The sequence below is a fragment of the Cetorhinus maximus genome, chromosome 23, assembly GCF_964194155.1.
Source record: "Cetorhinus maximus chromosome 23, sCetMax3.hap1.1, whole genome shotgun sequence".
NCBI lineage: Eukaryota > Metazoa > Chordata > Chondrichthyes > Lamniformes > Cetorhinidae > Cetorhinus > Cetorhinus maximus.
This window is the reverse complement of record NC_135901.1, coordinates 47,907,177-47,927,719: the sequence shown is the minus strand read 5'-3', so window position 1 is coordinate 47,927,719 and position 20,543 is coordinate 47,907,177. Positions and strand designations below refer to the sequence as shown.

The following is a 20,543-nucleotide window of genomic DNA, read 5'->3' as shown; positions in this document are numbered from 1 at the left end:
CACCAAAATTTGCCCTTCCCCCACCCATATATTTTCTCGCACCACCATCTCTGTGGTCGGTGCTTTGCACCCAGCCATTCTCTTGTCCTCCTTTCATTCCCTCGCTCTGTCTTTATCTTTGTTCCCGACTTGTTCCAAGTGTGACTTTCCAGCTCTGAGGCGAAACTTCAACTGTCATCCCACTGATTCCGGTGGATCTGTTAAATGTTTTCAATCAATAAGAAATTAATACTCGTTTTAACAATTCCACATAATTATTAAATCTGCTTTCTCTGACCGGGAATTGAAACCGGGCAGCAGCGGTGAAAGTGCCGAATCCTAATCACTAGACCACCAGGGAAGCCGTTAAGCTTTTTTCAGTTTGGTTTATCGGCGCTGCTTTTATCCATGTTTCCTTTTTAAATGGAATGAATTTTTCAGTTAACGACAACAACGGTTTCTGTGAGCTGGAACATGAAATTGACAGTGAGGTGAAATAGCTCCACAAGCTGCTCATGTGTAACTGTCAATTTCCAAAACCCACAAACCTCATCACTGAGGCTCCTGTGAAACTGACAAGGGAACACATGGCAGACATTCATCACTGAAAGTAACTGACACACTTCTAAACACTTCTAAACACTTTCATGTCGCATCTGTTTCTGCTTCTGTCCCTGCCTCGCCTCCAGCTCCCTCTGCCCGTCCAGCTCCCAGGTCAATTAGCTGCTTGATGCAGACACAGTCAGTTCATGAACCCAAGCTTTTCCTGGAAAGCAGAGACAGAGAATGTGGGACACAAGGATTTTAGAAAGAATGAGATTACAGATGGCATTGTAAAGATAATCTGGGATCTCATCTTCCTGATTCTCCAAGTTACTGATGACAGGAATGTGACCCGTGCTGATTATCCACAGTCGCAGACTCCTTCCAGTCTTGTGCACGTAGTTAAGCTTTGAACCCACTCGCAAGAATGGTTTATAAAATGGCAGAATGACTGTGAAAGAAGTGGTGTTGGGAAATATCAAATTTTCGAAAGTTACACCAAGGAAAGAGGCCATTCGGCCCTGTGTGCTGCTTTCAAAGAACTGCAAAGAAGTGTCAAACGGAATTGAAACATTAACTCTATTTCTCTCTCCTGAAATATTGCCAGACATGCTGAATTTTTCCAGCATTTTCTGTTTTCACTTCAGATTTCCCGCATCCACAGTATTTTGCTTTTATCTCTGGGTTTCTAGACCAGTGACAATGCCAATACACCATCTCCTGAATGCTCACAAATGAATAAGAAAACACGGGTGTGTTTAGGTGGGTTTCCTCCTATTTAAAATAATAAATCCTCAGGCGGCAGGGTTCGAACCCATGTGTTAATTTTAAACAACAAATGTAAATTATTGAACGTTCACTCATACCTAAATGAACACGCTTGGATAATGCTCTTGCTTGTTTCAAACCGCAGCTCCATCATCTGTGAAGCGAATATGACCCCACTCGCCTCTATAAACCCTGCGCTGTAAAGATCCCAATGGAGCTGTCTGGAATGTTAAACGGTGACGTCATGCAGCAGCACTTTGGGTCTTTGTTTTGAAGAAATGGAATTCGGCTGTTCTCATTAGGAATGCTGGAGACAGACTGATCAACAATGTCAGCATCAAATGGCACAGCACAGTAAGAGGCCCTAAGATCGAAGCAAAATACTGTAGATGCGGGAAATCTGAAATAAAAACAAAGTGCTTGGAAAATCTCAGCAGGTCAGGCAACATCTGTGGAGAGAGAAGCTGAGTTAACATTTCGAGTCCGTATGTCTCTTCTTCAGAGTCATGCCGACTTGAAGCATTAACTCTGCTTCTCCTTCCCCAGGTGTTGTCAGACCTGTTGAGTTTTTCCAGTATTTTCTGTTTTTACTACAACAAGAAGCCCTTCACCCCATCGTATCTGTGCCAGCTATTTTTAAAGAGCTAACCAATTCGTCTCAAATTCCTTCTCTCTTTACTTAAACCTGAGTTTTCCCCCTTTCAATCATTGTCCATTTCTCGCTTGAAGAAGGAGTTTCTGCAGAATCCATGCACAGTTTGCCTTAGTTAACAAAGTTTCCCTGACCCAATGACATGAAGAGTTGGACTAGGATTCCTCATACAGTTTTTGATACAAACATTATTTATTTATGCAATTGATTTAATATCGAATTACAACAGAACGTTATTCTGATCAAGCATGTCATCGTTATTTCTGTGCTGCTGTCTACAATCTGATTCCATTTGCTCTATAAACGGGAGAGCTGTATTAAGGTTCAGTCTCTGAAGTAGTGGGTCCGAATCCCGCCGCTCCCAAATGTTCAGCTGCTTCCCACTTTCGGGGACATTAGGAATTCTCTTTGTGTGAGCAAGAGACAAGTGCAGTTTAACACGGGGAGTCGGGCGGGTTATGGTCCTTTATCTTGACAGGGTGAACGAGGAGAGACAATGTAAATAGAAATTGGTGTGGAGGAAAGGCGAGTGTGTGGAATTGGTTTAGTTGCACTTCCTGAGAGCCAGCACAGATACGACGGGCCGAAAGACTTACTTTATAGCTGCCTCTGGTTTAATATGAACATGTTTTCCCTGAGGAAGTGCTGTTAGTCGTGGACGAGAGTTGAGGACGATGTTTCTGACATCCATCGGGGTTTCCCCAACGTTGGTTTGCTGACTGCGGTTCTCGTTGTTCCTGGTTTTAACCAGGTGCCAACAGGATTAGTTATCGATTAAATAGAATCAAACATAACTCCCGCGCTTTCTTATTTACATTCATCTGCAAGGATTTGCGAAATCTGCAGACAGAAATGGAACAAAACTTAGCCGGTTTGGTGACATCCTTTCTTTCTCGGTGTTTGTCTCTCCTTAGGCCTCTGTCACTCTCGGTGTACATGTCAGTGTGTGTTCCGCTGTGTGTGTCAGTATGCTTCGGTTCCTCATTTTCACCACCCACACTTTATTCACCTTAGTTTTGTGGCTTCATATTAAAATCGTAGAGAGTAAATAAAAACAGGCTTAAAAGGTTCAAGAGGAATTTTGTTTCTGCATTTTTGGATGGAGACTATTCAGCTACTAAGTGTCTGCACGCTACAAAGAGGAGGGTGATTGAAATCTTCACTGAGCAACATTTAAACAGCCAGACATCGAGTCCTTGTGGTCGAGTGGTTAAGTCAATGGACACATCGAGAGAATGAATGTGTAAATGCAAAAAGTCCAAACTGATATCCCTCGGACATTAGGAACTGTATTTCTTCTCAAAGCTGTTCCACGTGTGACATTTGCAGCTCTGATGTGAAACTTCAACTCTCACTCCACTGATTCGGGCGGAGCTGTTGTGTGATTCGGTTTTCAATCAATAAGTAAATCAGGCCTGTTTTAACAGTTTGTACCAGATCAATAAACCTTCACAGCCTGGCCGGGAATCGAGTCCACGGTGAAAGGGCCGAATCCTCATCTCTAAATTAAGAGGAAAGCTATCTATAGCTTTGCAACATGCTTTATCAACGCCGCATTTGTCCTTTTTCAGATACTTTCACCAGAGATAAGTTTCTGCTACAGAATTTTATCATAAATGATATCTTCGGGCAATGACAGCCACTGTTTTTAAAGGGTGAGCTGCAGTGAAGGGTTGGCACCAATAAAGTGTCGTTCAACTGGTCTGGTTCCAAATCCTGTGCTGGAATTAAAGAAAAACTTTTAGTTTGCTCAGTGCTTTGACTTCAAAAGCGAGGATGTAAGAAAGTACGTTCCCATAGAATGTAATAAAATGTCGGAATCACTGGGAAATGATGCTGGAAGACATAAAATTATAGACAGTTACAACAAAGAAAGAGGCCATTCGGCCTGGCGTGCTACTTTCAAAGAGCAGTTGCGATTGATTGGTCAGGAGCGATATTTGTGTCAGTGTAAACAGACGGCAGTAAAATCATTACCACATTACCACGGCAGACATTCATCAGTGAAATCAACTCACACACATCAAATTCTGCCGTTTTCATGTCGCATCTTTTAATTATCTGTTCTCCATCTCAGACATTTCCAGGTCTATCAAATATCATCCATGCAGAACTTTGCCCTGTTCCTCGTTCCACGAGGAGACTTACTGTGAGTGGGATATAGCAAGTGGCTCCATGGCTCAGTGGTTAGAGCACTGGTCTTGTAAACCAGTGGTCGTGAGTTCAATTCTCACTGGGGCCCGTAGCTGAAATTTGGGGGCAAGGTCACCCTTGAGGAGAGCACTTCTAAAAATATATCGAAAGGTCATGTGAGTGGGCAGCAAGATAGCAGATGGAATATAATGTCGGAAGGTGCGAATATGTTCACTTTGTTGTAAACATCGGAACGGCAGAATGCTTTTAGAAAGTGAATGTGCTGATGTTCAAAGAGACCTTGGTGTCCTTTTACAAGCAAAGTAGAAAGTTAGCATGCAGGGTCAGCAAGAAACTAGGAAGCTCAATGGCTTTTATTACAAGGGGATTGGAGAGCAAGAATTAAGAAATCTTTAAAGAAGGGTTTTGGTGAGACGGCATCGAGAATCCCGTGTGCTGTTTTCATCTCCACGTTGATAAAAGGGTATACTGTCCATGGAGACAGTAAAGAGAAGGTTCACTAAATTGGTCTCTGGGATGAAGTGGTTGTCCTATGATGAGAGGCTGAATAAATTGTGCTTCTCTTCTCTGGAGTTTAGAAGAATGAAAGGCAATCTCATTGAAACCTGTAAAATTCTGAGGAGGCTTGATAGGGTGGACACAGAGATTGTTTCCACTGGTCAGGGAGTCTAAAACACTGGGGCACAGTCTCAGGGTAAAGGGCCGATAGTTTGGGGCTGAGATGGGAGGAAATTACTTCACACAAAGGGTTGTGAATCTTTGAATTCTCTACCCAGAGGGTTGTGGATGCTCCATCATTGAATACATTTAAGGCTGGGATGGACAGGTTTTTTCTCTCTTGGGGAACTAACGGATATGGGGAATGGGCAGGATAATGGAGTTGAAGCCCAAGGTCAGCCATGATTGAATTGAATGATGGAGAAGGTTCGATGGGCCGCGTGGTCTACTCCTGCTCATATTTCTTGTGCTCATGTGTATGATAAGGACAATAATTCATGTTATAATAAAAACAGAAAGTGCTGGAAGTTCTCAGCAGGTCTGACAGCAAATATGAAGGGAGAAACAGAGTGAAGGTTTCAAGTTTAACATGACTCTTTTCCAAACCATAAATTGGGTCCTAGTTACGACATTTTGCAAAACACTGAGACAGGGAATGGAACCCAGTCGGTGAAAGCATCGAATCTGAACCATTAGGGTGTTTTTATAGCATACCTTTGAACGAAATTAGCTTCCAACTGAAGGTTTAATGGTTTAAGACCACCGAGGGTCAAGTAGACTCCCTCTCTTCCTGCTTCTACTTATATTACCTACATAGTTCTGCTTTGTGTCCTTTGGCTGCAAGGAAATCTTGCCCAAAGTTTTCCAGTTCTGCTGTTATTCAGTTAGTTCCCACACAAATAGATTTATGAATATTCATTTCAAATAAAGCGAGAAAATGGAACAACATGTGCATAACATCCATCCTATTAGAAAGATTGGGTTCAAAGCAACGAATAGAAATTGATTCTCTGATTGCATATACCGAACTGGAACACACCATCACACCGAGTGAATCCACTGTCTGTTCAAGTGTTGCTCAGTGAGCGTGGCCGAGCGATCTAAGGCGCTGGATTAAGGCTCTAGTCTCTACGGTGGCGTGGGTTCGAATCCCACCGCTGCCAAACATTTAGCAGCCCCATTTGGACAAACACACACCACCGAAAATTGAGGGTGCTGTGCTGCATTTTGTCAAGAAGAAAGAGGAGAGACAATATAAATATGAGTTGCTGTGGGGAAAATGTAGAGTGTGGAATTATAGTAGTTGAGTTCCTCTTCCAGAGAGTCGGCTTGTGAACGACATGCTGAATGACCGTCTGATGTAGCCGCCTATGATTTTTAACAAAGAGCAGTGACGTCAGTGCAGGTCCTGTGTTCACGGTGGAGTGGATAAGGGGATGGGGTTGGAAGCCTGTGGGGTCTCCTCACAGACTTCCAAATCCTACCAGCTCCAGTTCTCATCATTCCTGATTTTGATAAGGTGCCTATGGAGTTAATTATTAGATTAGTCAAAAAGAAAATGGAAGCATTTGTAAGGGCTAGAAGGCTGGGGACAGAAGAAGCCCGTGGAGAATACAAAGAAATTAGGAAGAAACTTAAGCAAGGAGTCAGGATGGCTAAAAGGGGTCATGAAAAGTCACTGGCAACAAGGATTAAGGAAAATCCCAAGGCCTTTTATACATATGTAAATAGCAAGAGGGTAGCCAGGGAAAGGGTAGGCCCACTCAGGGACAGAGGTAGGAATTTGTGTGTGGAGCCAGAAGAAATGGGAGAGATACTAAATGTATACTTCTCATCAGTATTCACCAAAGAGAAGGACTTAGCGGTCGATTTGTCTAGGGAAGAGTGTGTAGATAGCCTGGAACATGTTGAGATCAACAGAGAGGAGGTGTTAGGCGTCTTGAAGAATATTAAGGCGGATAAGTCTCCAGGGCCAGATGGGATCTACCCCAGAGTACTGAGGGAGGCAAGGGAGGAGATTGCTGGGGCCTTGACAGAAATCTTTGTATCCTCACTGGCTACGGATGAGGTCCCAGAGGACTGGAGAATGGCCAATGTTGTTCCACTGTTTAAGAAGGGTAGCAGGGATAATCCAGGAAATTACAGGCCGGTGAGCCTAACGTCAGTGGTAGGGAAATTATTGGAGAAGATTCTTCGTGACAGGATTTACTACATTTGGAAGCAAATGGGCGTGTTAGTGAGGGGCAGCATGGTTTTGTCAAGGGGAAGTCGTGTCTCACTAACTTGATCGAGTTTTTCGAGGAAGTGACAAAGATGATCGACGATGGAAGGGCAGTGGATGTTATATATATGCATTTCAGTAAGGCCTTTGACAAGGTCCCTCATGGCAGACTGATACAGAAGCTAAAGTCGCACGGGATCAGAGGTGAGCTGGCAAGATGGATACAGAATTGGCTTGGTCATAGAAGACAAAGGGTAGCAGTGGAAGGGTGCTTTTCTGAATGGAGAGCTGTGACTAGTGGAGTTCCGCAGGGTTCAGTGCTGGGACCTTTGCTGTTTGTAGTATACATAAATGATTTGGAGGAAAATATAACTGGGCTAATTAGTCAGTTTGCAGACGACACTAAGGTTGGAGGAGTTGCAGATAGTGAAGAGGATTGTCAATGGATAGAACGGGATATAAATCGGTTGGACACTTGGGTGGAGAAATGGCAGATGGATTTTATTCCGGACAAATGCGAGGTAATGCATTGTTGAAGGTCTACTACAGGCAGGAATTATACAGTAAATGGCAGAACCCTTAAGTGCATCGACTGGCAGAGGGATCTGGGTGTACAGGTCTACAGGTCACTGAAAGTGGCAACGCCGGTGGATAAGGTAGTCAGGAAGGCATATGGCATGACTGCCTTCATTGGCAGGGGTATTGAGTATAAAAGCTGGGAAGTCATGCTGCAGCTGTATAGAACCTTGGTTAGGCCACACTTGGAATATTGCGTGCAATTCTGGTCGCCGCATTACCAGAAGGATATGGAGGCGTTGGGGAGGGTGCAGAGGAGGTTTACCAGGATGCTGCCTGATCTGGAGGTTATTAGCTATGAGGAGAGGTTGGAGAAACTCGGATTGTTCTCACTAGAGCGATGGAGATTGAGGGGCGAATTGATAGAAGTTTACAAAATTATGTTTGGCATGGACAGAGTAGATAGTCAGAAGCTTTTTCCCAGGGTGGAAGACTCAATTACTAGGGGGACATAGATTTAAGGTGAGAGGAGAAAACTATAGAGGAGATGTGCGGGGCAAGTTTTTTACGCAGAGGGTAGTGAGTGTCTGGAATTCGCTGCCAGAGTAAGTGGTGGAAGTAGGTACGATAGTGGTGTTTAAGAGGCAGCTTGACAAATACATGAATAGGATGGGAATATAGGGATACGGACCCCGGGAGTGCAAAATATTTTAGTTGACGGGCCATATGATCGGCGCAGGCTTGGAGGGCCGAAGGGCCTGTTCCTGTGCTGTACTTTTCTTTGATCTTTGTTCTTTTATTTTGTTTGGAAAAACGCGGAGAGGCCATGCAAATATAAATTGTTGGGGGGAAAGGGGGGTGTGTGGAATTGGTTGAGTTGCTCTTCCAGAGAGCCAGCACAGACACGATGGGCCGAGTGACTAATTTTGCAGCCATCTCTGATTTGATAACACATTTGAGCTCGAAAGCTGCTGTTAGTCGTGGCTGAATGTTTAAGGTGACGGATTTGAAATCGATTGGGGTTTCCCCCTGTAGGTTTGAATCCTGCTGACTACAGTTCCCAATATTCCTCATTTTAATCAGGTGCCGTCAACCTCATCTCTGCAGCTCCTGTGAGACTGACAAGGCGACACACGGCAGAAGTTCATCACTGAAAGTAACTGACACATATCAAATTCTGCCGATTTCATGTCGCATCTTTTAACTCCCTGTTCTCCCTCTCAGACATTTCCAGGTCTATCAAATGTCATCCACCCGGGACTTCAACCTCTACCTCGTTCTACTGAATATGGTCCATTTTCCGTAGTTTGTAGCTAGTAGGTGTCTCCATAGCTCAGCGTTTAGATTACTGGCCTTATAAACCAGGAGTTGTGCGTTCAATCTTTGCTGGGGTCAATGGTTATCCTTCAACTGAAAATACCAAATAACATGGAAATTTGAGAGACTGCATAAGAAGAAAAAACAAAATGCTGCGGAGAAGCATTTTGCTTTTAAGTTAAAATACTGCGGATGCTGGAAATCTGTATTAAACCAGAAAATGCTGGGAAAGTTCAGCATCTGACAGCATCTGTGGAGAGAGGAACAGAGTCAATGTCTCCAGTCATTGTAACTCTTCTTCAGAGCAGAAGAGAAGCAGAAATGGGATGAAAGTTATACTGTTTCCGAGGGGGTGGGAGGGAGCAAGTGGGAAGATCAGCTATAGGTGGGGGCTAAGGGGGGATTGACAATGATGGCAGGGCACAAGACAAAGGGAATGTTAATGGTAGCGGAAAGGGCTAAAAAAAAGGTGCCGATTGTGACATGAAGGTAAGAAAGCAGAATGTGTGAATACAGAACAAGGATCAGCACTATGAAAGAACAACGTAGAGCAACTGACAGATGGCCCTTTAGGGGCCTCTCTCCTCACCTTCCAAGGGCCCAAACACTCCTTTCAGGTGACGCACCGCTTCACTTGCATCTCCTTCAATTTAGTCTACTGCATTCACTGCTCCCAATGCGGTCTCCTCTACACTGGAGAGACCAAACGCAGACTGGGTGACCGCTTTGCGGAACACCTTCGGTCTGTCCGCAAGCATTACCCAGACCTCCCTGTCGCTTGCCATTTCAACACACCACCCTGCTCTCATGCCCACATGTCCATCCTTGGCCTGCTGCATTGTTCCAGTGAAGCTCAACGCAAACTGGAGGAACAGCACCTCATCTTCCGACTACGCATTTTACAGCCTTCCGGACTTAACATTGAGTTCAACAACTTCAGACCATGAACTCTCTCCTCCATTTTGACCCTTTTTAAAATCCTTTTATAAAAATGTATTTTTATTTTCTTATTTTTATTCATTTATTCATTATTTCATCTCCCCTTTTAAACCCCTTTTCTATTCTTTTTCCCCCAAGCACCGCCCTTCCCCCCTACCCCACCCTCAAAGGGCCATCTGTTACTCCTTCCATGTCGCTTTTTCAGAAAGTGCTGACCCTTGTTCTGCTATTTACACATTCTGCTTTCTTACTTTTATGCCACTATCAGCACCTTCTTCAGCCCTGACCACTACCATTAACAGCCCATTTGCCTTGTGTCCATGACACCTTTGTCAATCTCCCCTTAGCTCCTACCTATCGCTGACCTTCTATCCAGCATCACCTGCTCTACTCTCCCTGCCCGGCTTCAGCAGTATAAATTCCATCACTTTCTGCTTCTCTTCAGCTCTGAAGAAGAGTCATAGGGACTCGAAACTTTAACTCTGTTTCCCTCTCCACCGAGTCTGTTAGACCTGCTGAGTTTTCCCAGCATTTCCTGTTTCTGTAATATATAAGTGGCTGGCTAACAAAATACCAGACGGAGAAACATGCAGCGAAGTCTGAAGCTACTCACTTGGTCGTAAGAATAATTTTTAAAAACAACAAAGCAGGACATGTTTCAAAAGGTGAGAAAGTTGTGCTGATGTTCAAAGAGACTTGGCTGTGCCTGTACAAAGAGCACAGAAAGTTGCATCAGTCTCTGCAGCACAATTGGTCAGCGCGTTCGGCTGTTAACTGTAAAGTTTGGTGGTTCGGAGATGAAGCCGTTAATGTTTTTCCCCCATCAACATTCAGTGTCACTCAGATCCGGGTTGTCAATGGCAGCAAGAATACTTTCCACAAATGTTGCCAGTTCCACTGTTCTTCAATGTGTTTCGATTCAGGGAATTCTCGGCGTGTAAAGCAAATGTGATAACCACTAGGCTACAAAAGCTACACGCAGCTCCTTGCAGACCGACCTGGAATATCAAACTGTGCTGTCTTATTGCACTTCAGAACCTTGTTTTGTGGAAGTACAATTCGGCTGAAAATCTTAGCCACGCGACAGAGAAATTGATCTAACATTAGAATCATCAGTTGACAGAGCACATCAGCAGCTCATTCAACACCTCACACATGTGCGAACAACCTCACAGCAAATCCACCCCCATCTTTCCCTCTAATTTCCGAGCCATGCATTTTTCAGAATATCATTCAAAACCTGGAGTAGTATAAATATCACTTTGTTTTGAGATGATGCATCCAGTTACTATTTAACAACAAATGGGAATGATGCAACCTTTCCTCACATTTAATTCTGTTAATCCTTCTACCCCTTTTCGAGTGGGGAAACTTTCCGTGTGTGAGAGACCGTGATCCCTATTACCCTACACAAACCCTGCAATGTAGCGGGGAAACTTTCCGTGTGTGAGAGACCGTGATCCCTATTACCCTACACAAACCCTGCAATGTAGCGGGGAAACTTTCCGTGTGTGAGAGACCGTGATCCCTATTACCCTACACAAACCCTGCAATGTAGCGGGGAAACTTTCCGTGTGTGAGAGACCGTGATCTCTATTACCCTACACAAACCCTGCAATGTAAAGAGCCCAATTTCACACACAGAAGACAGAGTCGGGATTAATGGGTCTTATTCAGGTTGGAAAGACGTAACTAGTGGAGTGCCACATGGATCAGTCCTGGTGCCTTAATTATTTATGATCCGTATTAATGGCATGGAGGAGGGAGCAGAGTGTAATGTGTCCAAATTTGCTGACGATACAAAAATAGGTGGGAGGACAGGTTGTGATGAGGACATAAGGAATCTGCAAGGTGATATAGATAGGTTGAATGTGTGGGCAAAAACTTGGCAGATGGAGTTTAATGTAGAAAAGTGTGAGGTCATATGCATTGGCAGGAAGAATCAAAAGACAGACTATTATTTAAATGGAGGGAGACTCCAAAAAAGTGCAGCACAGAGGGATCTGGGTGTTCCCATGCATGAAACACAAAAAGTTAGCATGCAGGTGCAGCAAATAATTAAGAAGGCAAATGGAATTTTGGCCTGTATTGCTCGGGGGCTTGAGTTTACAAGAGGGAATTCCTGTTACAACTGTGCAGGGTGTTGGTGAGGCCGCACCTGAAGTACTGTGTACAGTTTTGGTCCCGTATTTAAGAAAATATATACTAGCATTGGAGGCAGTTCAAAAGAGGTTCAGTAGGCGTATTTTTGGGATGAAGAGGTTGCCTTATCAAGAACGGCAGAACAGGTTAAGCCTTTATTCATTCGAGTTTAGAAGAATGAGGGGTGACCTTACTGAAACGTATAAGATTCTGAGGGGGCTTGCCAGGTTAATGTAGAGATGTTTCCTCTAGTGGGGGATTCTAGAACTAGGGGACATCGTTACAGAATAAGGGGGCACTCATTTAAAATTGAGATCCGAAGGAATTTCTTCTCTCAAAGGGTAGTAAATGTTTGGAATTCTCTATCCCAGAGAGTTGTGGAGGCTAGATCACTGAGCGTATTTAAAGAGGAGGCAGATAGATTTTTGAAATATCGGGGAGTTGGGGGCTATGAGGAGCTGGCACAAAAGAGAAGTTGAGGCCTGGGGCAGATCAGCCATGATCTTATTGAATGGCGGGGCAGGCTTGATTGTTGACTCCTGCTCCTATTTCTTATGTTCTTCTGTTCGTTGAAACGTGTCTCTGGTGAAATGGGTGGGAAATGAAAATAAAAGGCATAGGTAACATAGGTAAGTCAAGTTGTATGACCTCTTAGTGCTATCCTGGTGGTGTGGTGGTCAAGATTCGGCATTTTCACTGCTGTGTCCCGGGTTTGATTCCCGATCAGGGAGTGATAACTTTTCACCGCGTGCAAACTGAATAATCTCGTGACTAAAAGCAAGAAATGTCGATCACCTACGTGAATCAGAGTCAGAGTTTGAAATGTTATCCTGTCGCAACGGGTCGAGAACAAACACAGAGGTGAAGATAGAAAAGGGTTGTTATAGGCTGAAAAATACTGACTGTAGAAATGGTGGTGTAAGGCAAAATCGTTAAGAGGCGAGATTTTAATGTTTATATGGACACAAATATTTCCCAGATCTGCTTCCAAATCTCGTGTTAAATGAGGAGTAAACTTCTCACTGAATCTTCCACTTCTTAGCCGCACCCTCTTCCAAACATTGTAAACTCCTCCTGCATCTTCCATCCTGATATTTTTCTCTGTAACATTTTGTTATGAAACTGCACAACTATTGTAAATAAAGTTTGTGATGGTAAAAACCTGTTCACCCCTCGGGGAACTGAAGCATATTGACACACACAGAGGGATACACACAGACACACACCGAGAGTGACAAAGGGCAAGGGTTTGTATCTAAGGAGAAACAAACACCCAGAAAGCAAGAATGTCACCAACCTGGCTCCGTTTTTGTTCCACAAGGACTACAAGTTTCGTGAATGTTTTCGTGAATGAACGGAAATAGGAAAACCCTCTTGGATGTTTTAGTGTTTGGATGGATTTGATTGAATCTAACCGATGATTAACTCTGTAGACACAGAGTTAAAACCAGGAATAATGAGCAGCGGGAAACCCCAATGGATTTGAACTCCATCGCCTTAACCAGTCTGCCACGGCAACTGGCCCTATGGACAGGTTAATTATTGCTGGTATATAAGGTGGCTGCAGCAGAGAAGGCGGGCATTCGGCCCATCTTCTCCGTGCTGGCTGACTAGAAGAACAACTCAACTACTTCCACTGCCGCGCATTCTCACATAAGCAACTAATATTTGTATTGCCTCTTCTCCTTCTCCCAGTTAAAATGAAACCCAATACGCGCCCGCTTTCTCTTCGAGTTGGCACTTTTTCGTTAGAAGAGAGCATTCAAAGTGACCCACAGGTGAACCACTTACAACTTTGCCAGCGGTTTCACAAATAATAGAACCTGAATCAAGTGTCTGAGGCCCTTCGGCTAAGCTACCTCTCTCAACCTGCTGTTTCCCGTCGCCTTGATGGTATTTTCACTGAAACGGAACATTAAAAACATCAAAAATGAAACAGGAATTGGCCATAAGCCCCCTCGAGCCTCCGCTACCCCTTCATAAAATCATGTCAGATCCCCAACCTCAACACCAATTTCCCATCTGATCCCGATTGCCCTTCATTCCCTTAAAGTCCAAAAGTTTATTCATCTCAGCCTTCAGTATACTCATCAACCGAGGGTCCCCAGAGCTCCAGGCTACAGAATTCCAAAGATTTCCCAGCCTTTGAGTGAAGAAATGTCTCCTCACCTCAGTCCTATATGGCTGAGACATTATCCGGAGAATGTGAGCTCAGTTCTAGACGCTCCAGCCAGGGGAAAACAGCCTCTCAGCAGGTTCACTGTCACTCAGGAATCAATCCAGTGAATCTTGGCTGCACACAGACAGCGAGAGAATGGAGGGAACAAAGAGCACAAGAATGAACAGAGGTAGGGACACAGACAGAGAGACTGAGAAAGTGAAAGAGAGCGGAAGAGATATACAGGGACAAAGAGAGACAGATAAAGACAGAGAGTGGGGTAAACACTGAAAGGAACAGATACACTTCACCATTCCATATGATTGTTAACTTTAGATTGACATATGGAAAGAAAGAAGAGAAATAAAGACTTACATTTAAAGAGAGCCTTTCACCAATTCAAGGAAACTGGAGGCTCATTAGAATAATGTTTGGACGGTATAAATAGAGAACTTAACCACATTGACACACACAGAGGAACACACACAGACATATACACCGAGAGCGACAGAGGGCGAGGGATTGTCTCTAAGGAGAGACAAACACCCAGAAAGCAAGAATGACACCAACCTGGCTCCGTTTTTGTTCCATTCCTAGCTGTAAATTTTGTGAATGCTTGCAGACGAATGGAAATTAGGGAACGCTGGAGATTTTGGGTGTTTTTTATTCAACTTAATCGACAATTAATTGTGCAGGTACACTGTAAATTTAAGGAATGAGAAGAAGCGTAGCTGTCAGGGTTCCAGCCCACCTGGGGAGATCCCAATGCATTCAAAACCTGTCACCGTAATAATTCAGTCACGAACCCAAGCCCCAGATTTGCATGAACGTATTTTGTATAAAATCATAGGCGGCTACATCAGGCGGTCATTCAGCATGTCGTTCACATGTTGACTCTGTGCCACAGCAGCTCAGCGACTGTAATCCCACACACCGCCATTTTACTACAGCAACTCATATTTATATCTTCTCTCCTCGTTCCTCCTATCAAAGTTAAACACCACACGCTCCGATGGATTTAATGTGAGTTGGTATCTGTTGGTTCAAATTGGAGAGCTGCAGATCCTAAAAGGCAAATAACTTAAACGGTTGGCAGCGGTGGGATTCGAACCCACGCCTCCGTAGAGACTGGAGCCTTAATCCAGCGCCTTAGCCCGCTCGGCCACGCTACCTTAACACTCTTCCCTGGTATTGCCAATGAAATAGAACAGAAGCAAAGGAGCATGAATAGGTTATTGGGAAACTCGAACGAACTCCGCCAGTCAATCAGATCATCCTGCACTTTGTAACATACAGAAATGATCGCTACTGCTAACTTCCTTCTTCAATGTTTCATTATTTCGATGTTTCAAATGATGTTTCTTTTTTCCTGTGTGACTGTGCGTGAAATGTTGGTAAAAATGTCGATAAACTGTAATGAAATTGTAAATATTGACTGAGAAAAATGAGGAGATGATTGGTCAGGATAAACATTTTTTTAATAATTCGATTTGACATCAACTGTTTTAAAAATTTTGAAAAATGTTATAAGTGTCAAAAGCCAACTCTTCATGTCATTGGGTCAGGGAAACTTTGTTAATTTTCGCACACTGTGCATGGACACTGCAGAGGTTCCTGCACCTCTTTCAGTATTGTTTCTCGTAACTCAGAGTTTTCAATAGGGAATTGGACAAAGACTTGAAAGGGAGAAAAAAAAGGTTATGGAAAGAGGCAAAGTAATTGAGATTAACTAGAAATCTCTTTGTACAAAACTGACAGAGATATGATTGTCCGAAAGACCTCTTACTGTGTTGTGCCATTTGATGATGACATTGTTGATCAGTCTGTCTCCAGCGTTCCTAATGAGAACAGCCGAATTCCATTTCTTCAAAACAAAGACCCAAAGTGCTGCTGCATGACGTCACAGTTTAACATTTGAATGAAGCCCATTGGGCCTTTGTGCTGTTTCCTGTTTCTGTGGTGCAGTGATTTCCATGCTTACCTAACACGTGAAACGGTCTCTGGTTTTAAACTGGGCAGAGCCATTATCAAAATCTGTGGGTTCACGTTGCAGCCACGTGGCCTGGTCAGTGTTTGTCCCTCAACCAACAGCACATGGTCTGCTCATTGTGACGTGCCTGGTTTTGGCTGTTTCCTGAGCGGTGATTGGTTGCTGTGTTCCCTGCATGACAACACTCCACTTTAATAAAAGCAAAACTGCGGAAACCTGGAAAGGAAAACAGAAAATGCAGGAAAAACTCAACAGGTCTGACAGCATCTGTGGAGAGAGAAACCTGCTGAGTTTTCCAACATTTTCTGTTTTTTATTTCAAAAAAGTACTTAATTGGCTGGAAAGTGGTTTGAGACTACCACTGGTCGGGAATAGCGCTATTAAAATGCAAGTCTGTCCTTCTTTAATTATCTTAACTCCCAGTCCTCTGGTTACTGACCCCCGTCAGTGGAGAGCACCCGTCCTCACTGTCCCCACCCCCATCATTTTGACCAGCTCCATGAAATCTCCGTTGAACCTTCTTTGCTCCATAGAGGACAATACCGGTCTCCATAAACTCTCCACAAAACTGAATTTCCTGATCTCTGGACATGATGCAAGGCGGAGGATTGAGACGAGATTTTGGAAAATATTGTCAGTTGGCAGGTGGGAAACTGGTGAAAGAACCAAAACAGGAAACCCAGTCTCCAGCTCTGTGAATCTTCAGATATTCTTTGGGAACCGGAATCAGAGGAGAATGAAGGGCGAACTGTCCGACTGACCAGAGACAGTCAAGGCACCTTTCCCTTCTTTAAGGGGCTGGAACATTGACTCTGATGTTATCAGTGAAATTAACTGATCTGAGACATTGAAAGGATTCTCGTTACTGCACATCAGGAATTCAAACCTAATTTCGGCTTCAGGACAATCAAAATATTTGGTAACAGTCAAGGCACCGAAAGACTCGAAGGGAGACGGCTCCGGTTGTAGGAGAGCTGGTTCCCGGTGACATGGATGTGTCTGCAGTGGGTGGGATCAGACTGTTTCCATGTATCCACAATTAATGTCCCAACCTTTGTTTTGGAAGAGTAAAACTGATAGAGAACAGTTGTCATTCCGTTCGCAGCAATCTGCAGCTTTAACTCGCTGACACGCTGGTCAAGTTTCTATCGGTCTCTGTGGCGCAATCGGTTAGAGCGTTCGGCTGTTAACTGAAAGGTTGGTGGTTCGAAACCACCCAGGGACGAAGCTGTCACTGTTTTCTCCCCATTAGCCTTCATTGTCACACAGTTCCTGGTTCTCTTTGGGTCATTGAACTGAACGTCAAAACTCCAGAAATGTTTCCGGCTCCGCTGTTATCCAGTGAGCTCCCAGGCAAGCGGCTTTTTTTCGAATATTCATTTCGAATGTAATGAGAAAACATTTAGACCTACCATGTACCGATATCCAACATACTGGAAACCTATGAAGTTATTGGATTCAAACAAATCCATCAATTCTTCCCTCTTCCACATGTCCAAAGTGAGTGAGACAGGGAAAAGCAGAAAAGCAGCAATATTCCGGCCCTGCACTCTCCAATCACCCGCTGCCAGCAGAAAGCGGCGACTGCAGCTTCAATCAGCGGGTTACCGCCCATCCCTGGAACACAAGATACTCCAACCCGGGCCAAACCTCCCAATACACCGAGCACAGGCTCAGGAAAACGCAGGTAGATTATATCCCGGTCACTAAACCTCCGAGCAGTATTTACAGAATACCCGAGTTAGTGAGTCACAAATAAAAGTCACACCAACTTTCTAAACTTTTCACTGTAAAATTCCTTCATTTTATTGAAAAGCTGACTGTTGTGAATCTGAAAATGAGCACCATGGGATTTGTGTTACCGAGTGACTTGTTTTCCATTGTTTGTCCGTCAGGTTTGCAGTTCAATTTGTGTTGGATGTTGATGCCAATAATTTCAAAATGAGGACACAAAGCAGTTAAGTATTAAATACAGGAGAAAATCCTGAGGAAAATGGATCACAGTATTTGGAAGGAGGTGCAGCTAAGAAGTGGAAGATGTGAATGATGTTATTGATGATTGAGGGGAATGTATTGCAACCTTGGGGCTTTTGTCGGCCGATTACGCTCCACACTTTAAAATTCCGACCAAGCTGAGGTATCAGGTGGAAAGCAACAAAACCATCCATGCATGTTGGGATACGAAACAGCTTCGCACATTCCCCCCAATAACTTAGTTGGTGTAGCATGTGACTCTTAAGCTCAGTGTCGTGGGCTCGAGCACCAAGCTGGGTGCTGTTTAAAAATCTGAATGGGCGTCGTACGGACTGGGAACGTTGACCCTGTTTCTCCTTCCAGCTGCTGAGTTTTTCCAGCATTTTCTGTTTTTGTTTCAGATTTCCATCATTTGCAGTAATTTGCTTTTATCTTCTTACTTTTACATCTTACTACTTCAAAAAAACACCAACTAATCACTGCGGCTCCTGTGAAACTTACAGGACAGAAATTCATCAATGAAAGCAACTGACACACATCAAATTGAAAGTAATTTCATGTCGCATCTCTTCCTGCTTCTGTCCCTGTCTCGCCCCCAGATCCCTCTGCCCGTCCAGCTCCCTGGTCAACTAGCTGCTTGATGCAGACACAGTCTGTTCGTTGGAATGGGTAAAACTCGTGGGTAAAGAGACACCTGGATCTCACCTTCCTGGTTCTCCCAGATACTGATTACAGGAAGGTGCACAGTGCCGATTATCCACAATCACTCTCCTCCCAGTTGTTCAGCTTTTGAAACTGATTTTCACACTGGGTTTCAATGTGAAGAAAGCAGAGCTGTGATAAGCTTATATTTGTTCAGTAGATGTACTGCAAGAAGGTGTATAACAGGCTGATGATAACAGTGCTCTTTCGACGCGGTGAGCTCCAGTGAAGGATTGGCACCATTAATGTGTCGCTCACTTAGTCTCTCGACAAATCTCGTGCTGCAAATGACAAGAAAACTCACTGAATTTGCTCCGTGTTTTGGTTTCAAAAGAGCCGAATACAAGGTAAGAAAGTGCATCTCGCTCGAGTGGGTTATAAAATGGCAGAATGACCCGTGCTGTTGGGAAACATAAAATTATAGAAAGTCACAGCACAGAAAATGGCCATTCGGCCGGGCTGGCTGCTTTCAAAGAGCAGTAGTGATTGGTTTGTGGTGAAAGAGATCTGAACTGAAAAACAATAGGCAAAAGCAGCGTAGATAAGCCGAATCGAAAACTGTTGGCGTGGCTACCCTGGTGGTCTAGTGGTTAGGATTCGGCGCACTCACCGCCGCAGCCCGGGTTCGATTCCCGGTCAGGTCGATATCGGTTTATTGTATTTCTTGAAACGAGTGTTGATTACTCATTGATCAGAAGAGTTTAAAAGATTTTGGGTTTGGAGAATCTTGTGTCCCAGGGATGGGCAGTAACCCGCTGCCTGAAGCTGCAGTCGCCGCTTTCTGCTGGCAGCGTGTGATTGGAGAGTGCGGGGCCGGGATATTGCTGCTTTTCTTCTTTTCCCTGTCTCACTCACTTTGGAAATGAGGAAGAGGGAAGAATTGATGGATTTGTTTGAATACAATAACTTCACAGATTTCCATTGTGTTGGATATCGGTACATGGTAGGCCTAATTGTTTTCCCATTACATTTGAAATGAATATTCGAAAAAAAGCCGCTTGCCTGGGAGCTCACTGGATAATAGTGGAGCCGGCAACATCAGGAGTGATACTTGTGCCAATGCAAACAGTAGGCAGCAAAATTCGCACTGCTCCCACCCATATTTTGCCTCACACCAACATTTCTATGGTCAGTGCCTTGTAAACAGCCCTTTTCCTCTCCTCTTACCTTCACTACCACTCACGAGTGTGATGTCTTCCAGATCTGAGGCGAAACTTAAACTCTCACTCCACTGAATATGGTGGGGTTTTTAAACGCTTCTACTCAATGAGTGATCAAGACTCGTTTCAAGAAATACAATAAATCAACATTCCCTGACCGGGAATCGAACCCGGGCCGCGGCGGTGAGAGCGCCGAATCCTAACCACTAGACCACCAGGGAAGCTGCAATTCCACTTTTCGATTCGGCTTTTCTTTGCTGCTTTTGCCTATTGTTTTTCAGTTCCGATCTCTTTCACCACAAAACTGCCTGTTTAGGTTCAAGATAAACGACTTCGTCAGCCAATGAAAACAACGGTTGCTGTGATCTGGAGCATGAAACCAACAGTGAGATGAAATAGTCCCACAAGCTGCACATGCGTAACTTTCAATTTCCAAAACCCTCCACCCTATTCGCTGTTGGTCCAAAGGAATCGCCAATCCCGAGTCACTGGACATCAGGGAAACTACCACTAAGGCTTGACATTTGGATTATGGAGGCAACTTTTGACTTTTTTTTTCATTCCTGATCTCCTTCACCAGAGACAAGTTTCTCCGACCGAATGGTCTGTTTCGGTTGAATACAAGTGACTTCTTCACCAATGAGAAGAACCTTTGCTGTTAAGCTGGAACATGTAATCTTAACTTTACTCCTTTAAGACAGTTCTTAAAGCCTCCCCCTTTGACCGAGCTTTTTGTCATCTGACCGAACATGTGGATCAGTGTCACACTTTGTTATATAATGATCCTGGGTAACGCCTTGTGACGTTCCAACAGGTGAAAGGCGCTTTAT

At 44.1% G+C, this 20,543-nt stretch overlaps 1 protein-coding gene, 1 long non-coding RNA gene and 4 other non-coding genes across 6 annotated transcripts in view; 3 read left to right on the top strand and 3 right to left on the bottom strand.

The window, feature by feature from the left end:
* LOC144698301 (uncharacterized) overlaps positions 1 to 20,543 on the bottom strand; it is a 290,571-nt gene that overhangs the window by 127,570 nt on the left and 142,458 nt on the right. The gene's annotated exons all lie outside the window — the stretch shown is intronic.
* The window catches only part of LOC144698274 (uncharacterized), a 133,680-nt gene that overhangs the window by 14,387 nt on the left and 98,750 nt on the right, over positions 1 to 20,543 (top strand). The gene's annotated exons all lie outside the window — the stretch shown is intronic.
* On the top strand, positions 4,112 to 4,184 carry trnat-ugu (transfer RNA threonine (anticodon UGU)). The gene has a single exon. It is a non-coding gene; the product is annotated as a tRNA-Thr (tRNA).
* On the bottom strand, positions 14,978 to 15,059 carry trnal-aag (transfer RNA leucine (anticodon AAG)). Its single transcript has one exon. It is a non-coding gene; the product is annotated as a tRNA-Leu (tRNA).
* Positions 17,029 to 17,102, top strand: trnan-guu (transfer RNA asparagine (anticodon GUU)). The gene has a single exon. It is a non-coding gene; the product is annotated as a tRNA-Asn (tRNA).
* trnae-cuc (transfer RNA glutamic acid (anticodon CUC)) lies at positions 19,863 to 19,934 on the bottom strand. Its single transcript has one exon. It is a non-coding gene; the product is annotated as a tRNA-Glu (tRNA).